The following is a 13,629-nucleotide window of genomic DNA, read 5'->3' as shown; positions in this document are numbered from 1 at the left end:
CAACACTCAAAATGACCCCATATGGATACATACAAATATGGCAGCGTTGAATGTTTGTACCATATGGTTTCTACACACACATCTATACACATCGTCTCTGTATCAATACGAGCTCTGGGTCAACACCTTTTCCCCATTTGTGATTCAACCACTTCAGGATGTCAGTGGTGGAGGACGATCTCAAAGCAGAACATTTGCTTTGTGTCTGGTGTGAACACAGCTGGTAACACAGAAGAAACATGTAGAGGCTTTATGAATTGGAACATGGTCACGCTACTCCTCCGGACCACACTTGTTCTTCGTCTCGCCACCAAATTACATTGCAGTTTGTTGTGTAGCTCTTTTTTTATTTTTTTATTTATGCATATTATGCGTAACTTACAGCCAAAATCCACAGGACCACAAAACAAAAGCTCTTTGCTGGAGGTAGTGACTAATACCAAACAGAAAGACTCGCCGTCTCCGCTGCTGCACTCTTAATAAAAAAGGGGGAATATTGTTTTTGTTCGTTTGCATGCACTGTAATTATCCACCGCGTGAGGTAAGTCTTGTTTTCTCTTGAAGTGTTCCACGTTCGTGTTGAAAGATAAAGGAAAAAAATGAAAATAATGAAATTGTTAATAGCTAAGTGAAACTGTGAACACAGTTTCCCAAAGCTATCAGCTTTTAACAAGGTCTAATTGAATTGCTGTGAAAGCATTTTTTTTTTTCACTCTGTGCCATTTCAATTAATTATTAGCCCCAAAAAAGCAGAAGGATTCTCCCAATATCACACAGAAGCACTTAGTGTATTAAAGAGAATGATAATGTATGTTAGTGCGGATTCATGAGCCCATACCAAATTATAAACCAAATGTAATCCCCATAGCTTTGGTTGCTAAATGGAGGTTTTGATTCACTTACTGTAATAAATGGCTCGGCTCCTGAATGCATTTCATCAGTAATACTTGACACCGCGGAGCTCATGGCGTGGATGTGTTTCTAAACACATTTAACAATGCAGAATTCATAAAGTGTGAGGTCATCACTCCAAGAGAATGGGGTATGTAAAAAAAAAAGAAGAAGAATACGAGCCCACGAGGTCATGGAAATAAAGATAAATGCGAGTACCAACAGCAAGGCTGTGGCAATGGAGCTAATAAGAAACTGTTTTATCTTTTTACAATTTAAATTGCAACCTTGAGCCCACAGCCAGCCACACAGGCTCCCGGTAGAATCATAATTCTAGTGGGGGGGTGAGGGGAGGGGGGGGCAGCAGCTCTAGGTGTGGGTGCACGGGGGCCACAGCATTAGCTCTCTGAGTGAAATATATGGCAGCGACGCCTCTCGGCCCCTTCCACAATCAATTGGATTCTTTTTCCTTTAATATTTACTCGCAGCGATGAGATGCTCGTCTGCATGGTGATGAACAGTCTGCCACTGGCGTTTGAAGGTGACCTGTCAGCGAGTATGGACAAATCTCTCGCTCGCAGAAATGTAGAAAATAAATCATTAGGGGCAGGCAGTCAGACAGAGGCCTCTCTCTCTCTCTCTCTCTCTCTCTCTCTCTCTCCCCCTCTCTCCTCGGATTTAAATCAGCCCAGATTTATGATTTGAATTAATGCTTCGTTTGGTCAAAGGAATGGTCGCCGAGACAAATGATGTTTGGTACTGAAGCCATCCTAATATTGATTGCCGGGTGTCGCGGCAATCTCTTGTTTATATCAAGCACTCTCCTGTGACAGGGGTGGCCAGCAGGAGTCATCCCGATAATACGGCGGAGAAATATGGCCCCCGTCGCTCGGCACCGCCGGGGCCACGGAGCGCAGCCAGCCTCCCTCATCCGCCCCGCCGTGGCTTACGCTCACTTGTTTATCCTTTGATTTTTTTTTCTTCCCATTTTGTTTTCTCACAAGAACTGAATTACGGAATTGTTCCGTTAAGTGTCTCGCTCCTATTTTGGAGCGTGAATGCCTAATATGTCTCAGGTCTCGAGCCCATTATCCAATAGCGATCCAAAACACATAAATCACTTGACTGATATAGCATGGAGCAGGAAGTGGGGGTTATTTTGGCCTTGGCTTTGTTGGGACTGGACCTGACTGTTGATCACAGCGCCGACTAGGCTGTGACTTCATGCATGTTTTGTTTTTATCCCACAGCTGCTCTTGAGGAAATGGACTGGAGTTTATATTTTATTTTGTATAATCACCCAGCTTAAACTAAGACGCACACAAACGGATGTGTTTACTTCAACAAATGCTGTTACCAGCCACAATATGATAATGAGGAGGATAATACCTACTAAGGGACATAGATTTATTTAATCAGAGAGAGCTTCTACATTAAACCCCCCCCCAATAATAAAAAAAAAGAATTAAACCTCCTCGGCTAAAATACAGGTGCCTCATCTCAGCGTTTGTCTGAAGCGGATCTTTGTGAAGAGCTTTAAAGCGAAAGCACAGCGAGCCAGCCGGTGAAGGACACTCTGTTCTGTTTGTAGAGTTGGATTGCCCGTCGCTGTCTTTGTGTTGATGTAAATTGAACAGGCTAATGTTTCTCCCTCGCATTAAATATTCATCACAATTAGACCTTCCTGTTTGCATCAATGTTATTAATTATAAGGAAGGAGAAGAAAGGAAAAGAAAGAAGAAAAAGAAAAAAACAGCCAGTTCAACTCTCAGCCAAAATAACCAACCATCCTGAGTGAGAGAGAGAGGGGGGGGGGGGGGGGCATAGATATGTTTGTAGGACTGAGGACTGAGAGAGAGACAGATACGAAGATAGGGAGAGAGAGGGAGACATGGGAAAGAGAGAGAGAATGAGAGAGAGAGCTGTGTGTGTGTGTGTGTTTCTTTGATTCCCCCCCTCTCACACCCTTTTAGTTGGGCAGAAGGAGCCCTCTCAAAGCACAATGTGGATTGTTCCCTGCGCCTCTCAGGAAATGCCACAATTACAGATCACAGACCAAGCAAAACACGTGTGGCGCTGGGCCTTGAGGGGGATAAACAGCCCCGCCGCTCCCTCCCAGTGCATTGACCCCAGCCACAACCTTCATTACTGGGAGAGAAAATATTGTCAGCTGCCCACTAACAAACACCTGCCAATTCCAAGAGAAGGAATTGCTTTTTCTTTTTTCTTTTTTTTTTTTGCAGCGGAAGCAAAACAAAGTGTTTCTCTGAACCTGCAGGAAAGGAGCGGGAAGCAAAGACACGGCGGCGCTCGTCTTTTCTTTTTTGGTGTTTCTGCCGTCTTCCGCCCTCTTGTCTCTCTCCGGCCACTGGGTGCTGCCCTGCCACTCATCTGACTCATAACCACACAGCTCTAATGGAGCTGAAATCCTGTTTGTAATTAGATATGGGAATTCCACTGTCATCGGCCAGCTGATGCCACAACGCGCCGAACGAACAAACTCGCCGACAGACGAGCAGAAAGGGGGAGGGGGGCAACAGCCACTGCGGCTGCTGCTAACCGCGGCTATCTTTTCGTTAGCTTTTTTAAAATATAATGTTTTTAATTAATCCCAAACACCGCTACTCAGCCGTATAAGCACTCCTTCAACAACAAAAAAACCCCAACAACCTGAAAGCCCTTTTGTCTCACATCTGTGGCTTCCGTCCAGGCCCGTCCAGGCCCGTCTGCGCCCCGACCAGGAGTGGAGAGCCACATGCTGGAGGCTGAAGCTGGACGGCTGGTGACAGGTACCTGGAGTGTTGCCTGACTGAGGGTTGAGGGAAGAGATGATGAGGAAGCATCATTCTCCTCTCTTCCCAGGGTCATCAGGCTAATTTCTGCAGGCCCCACCCTCGCGCTTGTATGTTTGCTTGTGTGTGTGTGTGTGTGTGTGTGTGTGTGTGTGTGTGTTTGTGTGTGTGTGTGTGTGTGCGTGCATCCGTGCGTGCATGTGCGTGCTCGTGTGAGACGGAAAGAGGGGGCCTTGGCCCCTGAGAGCGCTCTGTGAGGAGACCACAGCTGTACACTCCCAGCAGCTAATTGGTCCTTATCTAGCTGTCCCATTCATCTTCATTTTTTACCAATTACTGAGCATTATCTGTGTTCTCAGTTGGGTATGGGACTTAATCCTTTTTGGTTAAGCTGGTGCTACAGCTTGCAAATTTCAAATGGAGAAAAGGAGGGTGGTGGAGGTGGAGGGGAAGAGGGAGGGGAGGGAAGGGGTAAAGTCATAGCAAAAAAACAAACTTCCCATCATCCCTCACTGGCAGGAAGTGATCGATAAACAATGACATCACACGAAGGAGAGGGGGGGGGATCAATTATTGGCGTTATAATTCAAGTTCTTGTTTGCAAACGTTGCAGCTCCATTGATTAGCGCCGGCCTCGTTGCACTTGCCATTATTGACTTGTTAAAACCATATTTTCCTCATCATCAGTGAGTTTTTTTTTCTCTTTTTCTTTTTTTTTTACATTTGTGGTCCCACAGACAACAGCCGCTCGAAGGCGGGGAGCGGCGTCGTTAATTATTCAGCACGCATTCATCCTAAAGCACGGCGAGTCCCACCATCCTCCTGTTTACCCCCGTTTACAAACCGTACACGCCTCGTACGGCGCGCCTCCAGACGGTACATCAAGACGCCGCAATCTGGGGCAGTTAGCCTTAATTTTCCGAGATCAATGCATAACTCGGCTCCTCTCTATGTGGGGTCCGCGCTCGGCCGTGCCGCAGCGCCGAGCGGAGTCGGCCCGGAGACCGCTCGCTAATTACCGGAGTGTTTACCGCTCTGCTGGATAGCATTTGGTCCATTCTGGATCATACGGATAAATAAGACGCGCTGATGACGGTGTGTGCGAATGAAATTATAATGTTGTGTTGGGGGGGACAATAATAATAATAATAGTAATAGTCATTTATTATAAAAGGGGTGAAATCAGCCGGCGTACCGTACAGCACAGGGCACGCGGCCGTGCGTGTCAGCAGCCGCGTGGCTCCTCCCGCTTTGATAGAGATCCGTTCGGTCACACTCTCGTGCGCCAGCTGTCAGCCCGGCTCCACCGCTGCGATTTAATTAGTCTGTTTATGTCCTTTCTAATAATAAAGCTCTCTGGGTGGAGGGACACATGCGACTAGCTAGCTGCGCGCTCCGACCCGCTAGCTGCGCGGGCGCCTGGTGGCCCCAGCGCCGCCTGCTGAATGTGGGCCACGATGGAGGATGGTTGGCTACTTCCTGCTCCTCCAGACGGAACGATGGCCCTGGGGCTCCGATCTAGTATCACCCACCCCCCTACTCAATCCTAACCTTAACCATTAGGGGATAAAGCACATACTGACCTGATATGAGTGTCTAGGGGGCAACTTCATCCATCTTCCTCTCTGGATCTCTTGTGGGAGCCTTTGTCAGCCGAAGCTCTTGAGAGAGACTAGATTGTAGCCATGGGCTGAATAGAATTCACTCTTCGGAAGAAGAAGAGAAAACACGTTGTGCCGCCTCTCCCTCACTGCGACAGATTATCGTCAGATTTATGCATACATAATGCGGTTTATGTTTTTTTTGGGAGGGATTCTCTTTATTGTGATATCAAGGCTGAGCCGGGACAAGATGGGGGTCCGTTTAAGCTGCAGGTGTCGGTGGGGATGATGCATTAAGTGAATCAGACACACACCGAGCGAGACGGAGAGTGGCAGAGCAGACAGACAGCCTTCCAGCCCGAGTAAAGGGCTTGATGGCTCTCTGTCTCTCTCTCTCTCTCTCTCTCTCTCTTGGGCTTTGGCCCTCACCATCTCTCTATTAGTCTGCCAGGCTCATGGGAGCCAGGTGACAGATAAGCGAAGGGACGACACACACATTTTAATAGACATTTCAAAAGATAAACCCCGATAATCATTCCTCTTTTTAATGAAGTCTAATGTCCTCGTTCTAATTCCGGTTGCGTCGCCCGCTAAGCATCGGCGTTAACACTTGAATATGCATGATTGGGAAATGGTGAGGCGCGCCGACGCTGCGGCAAAAAAACACAACACACAAAACACACACACACACTACGTGCGCGAGACAACTGCAGAAATAGATTACAATAACGGGAGGGATTGATTAAACATTACTTCCGTAATGATCCATATCAAGTTCTATCATCTCTGAGTGGCGGCGGAGCTTCGTACGGAGCAACGGGCGCCGAGATATTTGTGTGATTGTCTCTTGCGGTTAGTTCACGGAGAAAGAAAAGAAAAAAAAGAAAGAGAAAAAAACAACAACTGACCAGTCGAGTTGTCACCCCTCATCAGCATTAGGCCTCGGTCTTCATTAATTGGACGGATTAATTTGGAATGCGCTTTGAGGGGGGGGAGGGGGGGGGAGGGGGGGGGAGGAGGGTGATGCAATGCGCCGGCTGTCCCCTCCTCACTATTCTGTCAGGTTGCATTTAGCCAGGGAAGGGGCTGACCTTTTGAAAGTGAAGAGATCAACACAATTTGAAAAGACAATGTCACTTGGCGTAAGCGTGATACGTGTAATAAATGACATCCAACCTTTCAGCGGTGATGACGAGCTTTTCTCCTTTTTACAACATGCGCGTCCAACGCGGGGAGTCCCGCTTTTTGGGGGGTGGGACGGGGACGCGTGTGCCGCCCAAAACGGTGCGGCGTTCGATTTCATCTGCTGCCAGACATCAGCACGGAGAGGTGACATCACCGCGTATCCAACAGTAACAACAACATGACTTTAGCTGTGATTAGCCTGTGAAAAGGCTCCAATGTGCTGCAATCGGGGGGGTTGGGGGGCGTTGGTGGGGTAGAAATAGTTGGTCCTGTTCCACGAAAGCACTCTTGCGTCGGTTGCCTGAGACGAAAGGTGTTTCTTCTCAATTACGATATGGGAACCCTCATCCAAATAGAGCTATCAGCCATCCTAGAGGCCAGACATCTTCACCATCGCACAGCCTCTCCCTCCGGGGACCGGGGGAGATAAAGAGAGGGAGAGAGGGAGACGGAGCGAGTTCAAACAATGTTAAGGAATTTTGCACAATCGTAGCATGCCCTTCGCCGTGGGAACAAACAGAGAGAGGGGACTTTTCCATGAACTGTGTTGGAGTATTCGTCATTCCGACAAAATACTCGACTTAAAGGGACGGTTCCTCCTCAGCTGTAGTCCATCTAGATCTGGAGCATCTTGCCCTTCCGCCGACGTAATGGGGCTTCAAGCCAATCAAACTGTGGCTGGAGGAAAACAGCTCCTATGTGACGAGGCCCGCCGATTACCTCGAGTAAAGCGGGGCACGCTTTCCGGAAGGAGACGCCGCTCGTCGAGTCCGTCAAATGCATTTCCTCGGCGCCTCGTAGCACCGCGAGCCATGCCGAGAGAAGGCGGACGATACCGCCAACACTTACACGAACGTCTACGCTGATAAATAGACCTCCAGGTGCGGCGGAGAAATATGAGTATTTGATTTTGGGGATTGAACTGTCCCTTTTTAAGTGTAATTAAATCCAAACTAACGACGTCTCTTTGGACTGCAGTCAGATAAAAATTCATGTTGCAGTTGGGTTCACCTTGAACTCATTAGCACCACTGTAAACTATACACTGCATTACTGATTTTCTCTCAGGAGGTGATTGTAATGGAGGGAAGTGAGAGCGCGGGAGGCTGCGATGCTAATTTTTGTAATTAAAACGGATGATCTGATGACCACGTGCAAACCGATCCGAGCCCCCCCACCACACCACACCACACCACACCACACCACACCCCCACCGAACGCGATATGGCGGCAGAGTGGGGCCGTGATTGATATCGCTCGTCAATATATTTCATTTCAGGAGCTTTAGTCAAATGACAACTGGTTGTCATTGACTGAAAGCAATCTTTTTAAAAGGGGAGCCTTTGCTAAGTATCAGATGAAAATGATTCCTCTGTCTGCTTGGGTGTCGCTGTCTGTAGGAGCTTTATTGATTGGGCTTGAATATATTGCACCCGCAGTAGTAACAGCTGCTGGTGATATCTCTCCTCTCCCCTCCTCTCCTCTCCTCTCCTCTCCTCTCCTCTCCCCTCTTCTCCTCTCCTCTCCTCTCCCCTCCTCTCCTCTCCTCTCCTCTCCTCTCCTCTCCTCTCCTCTCCCCTCCTCTTCTCTCCTCTCCTCTCCTCTCCTCTCCTCTCCTCTCCTCTCCTCTCCCCTCCTCTCCTCTCCTCTCCTCTTCTCTTCTTTACTATAGTTACCCTTTTTCTCTTCTCCTCTCCTCTCCCCTCCTCTCCTCTCCCCTCCTCTTCTCTCCCCTCCTCTTCTCTCCCCTCCTCTCCTCTCCCTCTCCTCTCTCTTCTCCCCTCTTCTCCTCTCCCCTCCTCTCCTCTCCCCTCCTCTCCTCTCCTCTCCTCTCTTCTCCCCTCTTCTCCTCTCCCCTCCTCTCCTCTCCCCTCCTCTTCTCTCCCCTCCTCTCCCCTCCTCTCCTCTCCTCTCTTCTCCCCTCTTCTCCTCTCCCCTCCTCTCCTCTCCCCTCCTCTTCTCTCCCCTCCTCTCCCCTCCTCTCCTCTCCTCTCCTCTCTTCTCCCCTCTTCTCCTCTCCTCTCCTCTCCTCTCTTCTCCCCTCTTCTCCTCTCCCCTCCTCTCCTCTCCCCTCCTCTTCTCTCCTCTCCTCTCCTCTCCCCTCCTCTCTCCTCCTCTCCTCTCCTCTCTTCTCCCCTCTTCTCCTCTCCCCTCCTCTTCTCTCCCCTCCTCTCCCCTCCTCTCCTCTCCTCTCCTCTCTTCTCCCCTCTTCTCCTCTCCCCTCCTCTCCTCTCCCCTCCTCTTCTCTCCCCTCCTCTCCCATCCTCTCCCCTCCTCTCCTCTCCTCTCCTCTCCTCTCTTCTCCTTTCCTCTCCCCTCCTCTCCTCTCCCCTCCTCTCCCCTCCTCTCCTCTCCCCTCTTCTCTCCTCCTCTCCTCTCTTCTCCCCTCTTCTCCCCTCCTCTCCTCTCCTCTTCTCTCCCCTCCTCTCCCCTCCTCTCCTCTCCTCTCTTCTCCCCTCTTCTCCTCTCCCCTCCTCTCCTCTCCCCTCCTCTTCTCTCCCCTCCTCTCCTCTCCTCTCCCCTCCTCTCCTCTCCTCTACTCTCCTCTCTTCTCTTCTCCTTTCCTCTCCTCTCCTCTCTTCTCCTCTCCTCTCCCCTCCTCTCCTCTCCTCTACACTCCTCTCTTCTCTTCTCCTTTCCTCTCCTCTCTTCTCCTCTCCTCTCCTCTCCTCTCCTCTCCCCTCCTCTCCTCTCCCCTCCTCTCCTCTACTCTCCTCTCTTCTCTTCTCCTTTCCTCTCCTCTCTTCTCCTCTCCTCTCCTCTCCTCTCCCCTCCTCTTCTCTCCCCTCCTCTCCTCTCCCCTCGTCTCCTCTCCTCTCCCCTCCTCTCCTCTCCCCTCCTCTCCTCTCCTCTCCTCTCCTCTCCTCTCTTCTCTTCTCCTTTCCTCTCCTCTCCTCTCCCCTCATCTCCTCTCCTCTCCTCTCCCCTCCTCTCCTCTCCCCTCCTCTCCTCTACTCTCCTCTCTTCTCTTCTCCTTTCCTCTCCTCTCTTCTCCTCTCCTCTCCCCTCCTCTCCTCTCCCCTCCTCTCCTCTCCTCTCCTCTCTTCTCTTCTCCTTTCCTCTCCTCTCTTCTCCTCTCCTCTCCTCTCCTCTCCCCTCCTCTCCCGCTCGCGGCCTACTGCCTCCGATGCTGCGTCTTTATCAGGAGTGATGTGTGACAAATGTAAAGTGAGCTTGGTTCCGGCCCAAATTAGAGGAGCGGACGGCGAACCCCGCTAATGTGCCCTGAAGGCCCCCCCCCCCCTCCCCTCGTAGCCCACGCATCTACAAACCCGCCATTGTCTGTCTCCCACACACACACCCTATACGCTGCGTGTTGTCAAGCACACGGATGTTGGCATGGGTTGGTAAAGGTCATTTACTGTAATGAGATTTGCCACATGCAAGCATATGGCTTGATTATGGCCCCCGTTCGTTAACATTTTCAGCAAAGAGACAAATAGACAGCTAAAGCACGGGGGCTGTGGCGGGGGGGGGGGGGGGGGCCGGCGTGTTTCACATTTCTCTCCCCTCGAATAGACGGGAAGAACTTTCTTCGCAACGGATCCGTCGACGACGACGGGGGTGGGGGGGGTGATGGGGGGGGGGGGGTGATTGATCTTTCAATTTTCACGAGGAATGCGTGCCATTAGAGGCGAGGATTGGAATTATCCCATAAAAGTTGCCTGCTTTAGATTTTTATACACTTAAAGGACAAACACCTCTGTCTGCCTCCTCCATAACTCCTGCCACATGTTACACTCCGGCAGGCTCGGGGTAGGGAAGCAATTACGTTGCCTCATCAAACCGGCCCATGTTTTTTCTTATCATGCTTTCTCATACGCTGCGTTGCATTAGGCACCTTGGCAGGGAAGTCTTCGCCCACCTGAATCAGAGAGAGAGCGCATCCCGTCCGCTCGGTGTGAGGATGTTTCGCTTGAAACGGGTCCAATCACTGTTGCTCTCCGATTATAAAGGATATTGTTTGCGTGTGTTCTGTTTTTTTCCCTTTCTTCTTTACATTTTGGCTGGCTCTGCGTGTGTGTGTGTGTGTGTGTGTGTGTGGACATACCTATACATATCCGGCGTCTGAGCGCTCCCATGTTTACCTCACCTTGTTACTCAGACTGCATGCCTTTTAATGCGTCCCTTTGTGCGCGTTCGTGAGTGTACAGCAGGTATTTAACAAAGGCAAGATGTTTGCTTTATTATCAACATTAACTGCGTAAACACACACACACACACACACACATAAATAAAAGGGCTTCAAAGTTTCATTCAGTGACACTGAGGAGCTGTGGGTGGCTACATCAAAGCCCAATACCTTCCTCCCCCCATTTTAATGAGAAACAGGACTCACCAGCCTTGACTGAACCTGCCATCTGTGTGTGTCTGTTTTTTTTTGTTTTTTCTTGTTTGCACGTGTATGAGTGTGTGTGTTAGTGTGTGTGTGTGAACAGTTGTGTTCCCGCGCGTATGTAAGCATGCGTTGCGTTAAGTGGCACCACGATTGCCAGACAACATATTTATGGAGGCCGCGTCTCGCGTTTGATCTCATGGCTGCGAGGCTTCCCTCCCGCCTCACGTGGCGATGCTTCTGATTTCTGTTTTCTTCTTCTTCTTTTTTTTTTTTACCAAGGAGGAGATTAATAGTTGTAGTAGTAAAGATGATTAGCGTTTGCGGGGAGACCTCTCAACGTCTCGCCGCGTGACAGGGCGTTTTTTTTTCCTCGTTTTTTTTCACGAGCCGTTCATTTCCGCGAAAGCCCCTCGACGCGACCGCAACAAAGACCCGCCGCCGCCTCACCTTTGTTGGAGGAATGCGCGCGCAACGTGGGGCCGCTTTACAAGCGCAATTAGGGAGCAGAAAAGGGCTGAGATTGTTTTGCATCGGTCGGCCCATTTAGATGCTCGAACCGGAATGGTCCTGTTCTGGTCCGGCAGATCGGAGGAAAGGGAAAGGAGCGCCCCGACTCGACGGAGAGGAAAAAACCCGAAAAGGCTTAGCGCCGAGCAAATCAGCCCTTTGTCTCGTTCAATTGGAATCAAAGGATAAGCAGGAATGTTTGTTTGACAACAGCATTTACAATGCATTGTTCTGAAGCCCAGAGCCTCCCAAACAAAGACAGATAGGCTTTAAACAAGTCATTTAATTAGCAGCGGATCCCCGGCTTTGGCTGCGCCAACCAATTATACATTCCTGAGGCATGTGCAGGTCCTATTTCACGGGGAGCGGGAGGCAGATCCTCTCCAGCCCTGTCTCCTACAGTACATCTCTCCCCTTCCATTTAAGAGAAGGTAAATAGCCCAGACAGACAGCTTCATTAGCCAGCGTCTGAAGAGCGCCGGGCCGATTGTCGCTTAAATAGTGCGCTTTTACTGCAGGGCCCAGCCGGCGACCTCCGATCAATTACAGCTGACATTATTGTTTGTCGGGAGGCTTTTTTCTTTCTTTCTTCTTTTCTTCCTGGACATAGGGAGGAAAAAAAACAACGACATCAGGCCTGAGCTTTGGCTGGAAATGTAATCTTCCCCCCTCTCTTTGGTTCTTTCGCTCCACAAACAATAAATCATTCACTTGAAGAGATAATAAAGTGCCAAGTAGGAGCTAGTTTAATTTTTGTCAGGGGAAATCTGTCCACAGCAGAGTTAAGGGTAAGGGGGCCGGCTGCTAGCGCCGTACCTTTTTCAATGACAAGCGGCTTAGTTCCTCTTTCTGTTTTTTTCTCCCTTATTTTCCTCCGCAGGGTGAGACGTCCAGAACGGCTCAAGTCCTGTTTAGATGAAGATTAACTGCAGCACAAATCACTGCAGGTTATCATTTCTGTCATCGAAAAATAAATTACTGCGCTCTTTTTTTTTTAATCATTTTAAAGCATTCCACGTTCAATCTTTTTTCTTCCTCTTTTCCGCGGCGCGACGCTTTTCAAGTGTCGGATCTGATCGCGTTGCCGCTCCGCTTTGGTTCTGATGTAACAGCTTTTTTTTTTTTTTTTTTTTTATCACGCTGTTACCGAGGGCTGTTTTTTTTTCATTCAATTCATCCCCAGCGCGATGCAGATCTTTGCTCATCCACGCGTGAACTCCAGAGCGCCGCGCGACACAATAGCTGAGCTATTTATATTGGTATTAAGTGATTTGTAGTTTTAATGATGGTAAATAGGAGTTCACCTTTCGCGAGTCCCTCAGGCTTACTTCAGGTAAATTACTCCAAAATGCATTGTTTATGCCCTTCAGGAGGGGGGGTGGTGGGGGGGGTGGGGAGGGGGGGCTCGTGGGAATTCACCTCTCATCAGGTCTGAACTTCTATAGCGGAGATAAACACAAACTGACAAATATGTTTCTCTCGGTTTGCCCACTGGAATATCTACACAATATCCAGGTGATTAATGAGTCTGACTAATGTTTGTTGATTCGGGGGAAAAAAACAGTGAAGAAATCCTGCGTATTGTCACCAAGTTAAAGATCCTTCAGGGCCTGAATAGAAACGCTGGCAAATTGGACGGATTGGCATATGAATGAAAGTGGAAGAAGAAAAAAAAAACACACTTTACTGTCTTGCTTAAAAAATGCCAGATCCTTGAATACACCCGCATCCTCCTCACCTGGCTCCTTTCAGCCAGGAACAAAAGCATTTGGTGGACCCTGGTCGGCCCTGTGGCACATTCCCCCACAGCGGCCTGAAAGGGCCTTTATGGGGAGAAGCGGCATGAAAGGCGACTAATGCCACTTAGAGCGAACAGAGGGGCCAGTGTCCCCGCTCCTGTCTCAGGTGGAGACGCATCCCGACAAGCCGCGCGAGCATCAACATGTGATTAGCAGCGGTCGGAGTGGTCCGTTCGGTTCGCTGGGAAATGTCGCGGCTTCAAGTCCGCGTGTCCCTCTGAGTGGGTGCTGTATCTGATTGAACGGGTGTAATGCATCCGCCACAAAGGCAGAATGCGGCTCTTCACTCCGGCCCTTGAGTGTGGCCTTGAAAGACTGATAGGTAGCCCGAAGCTCCCCGTGTTGTCCTACAGTAAGTACCCCCGCAATCAGGCCCCTCTGTGGTGTTTTTTAATTGAGCTTAGCCCGCTGAGCGGTAATTGATTCAGCCTGAGCGACAGCGGAGGCGCTGATACAAGGTGCTGCTCGGCTCCCGCCTCCCTTTAATCTCCACTGCTTCATATTGTTTGGGAATGC

At 49.7% G+C, this 13,629-nt stretch overlaps 1 protein-coding gene across 1 annotated transcript in view; it reads left to right on the top strand.

The window, feature by feature from the left end:
• dachd (dachshund d) overlaps window positions 1-13,629 on the top strand; it is a gene marked incomplete at its 5' end in the record, with an annotated part of 94,330 nt that overhangs the window by 55,657 nt on the left and 25,044 nt on the right. The window lies entirely within an intron of this gene.

Source organism: Taurulus bubalis (assembly GCF_910589615.1).
Source record: "Taurulus bubalis genome assembly, chromosome: 15".
Lineage (NCBI taxonomy): Eukaryota > Metazoa > Chordata > Actinopteri > Perciformes > Cottidae > Taurulus > Taurulus bubalis.
Note: the sequence above shows the minus strand (reverse complement) of the source record. Positions and strands in the feature narration are given on the sequence as shown.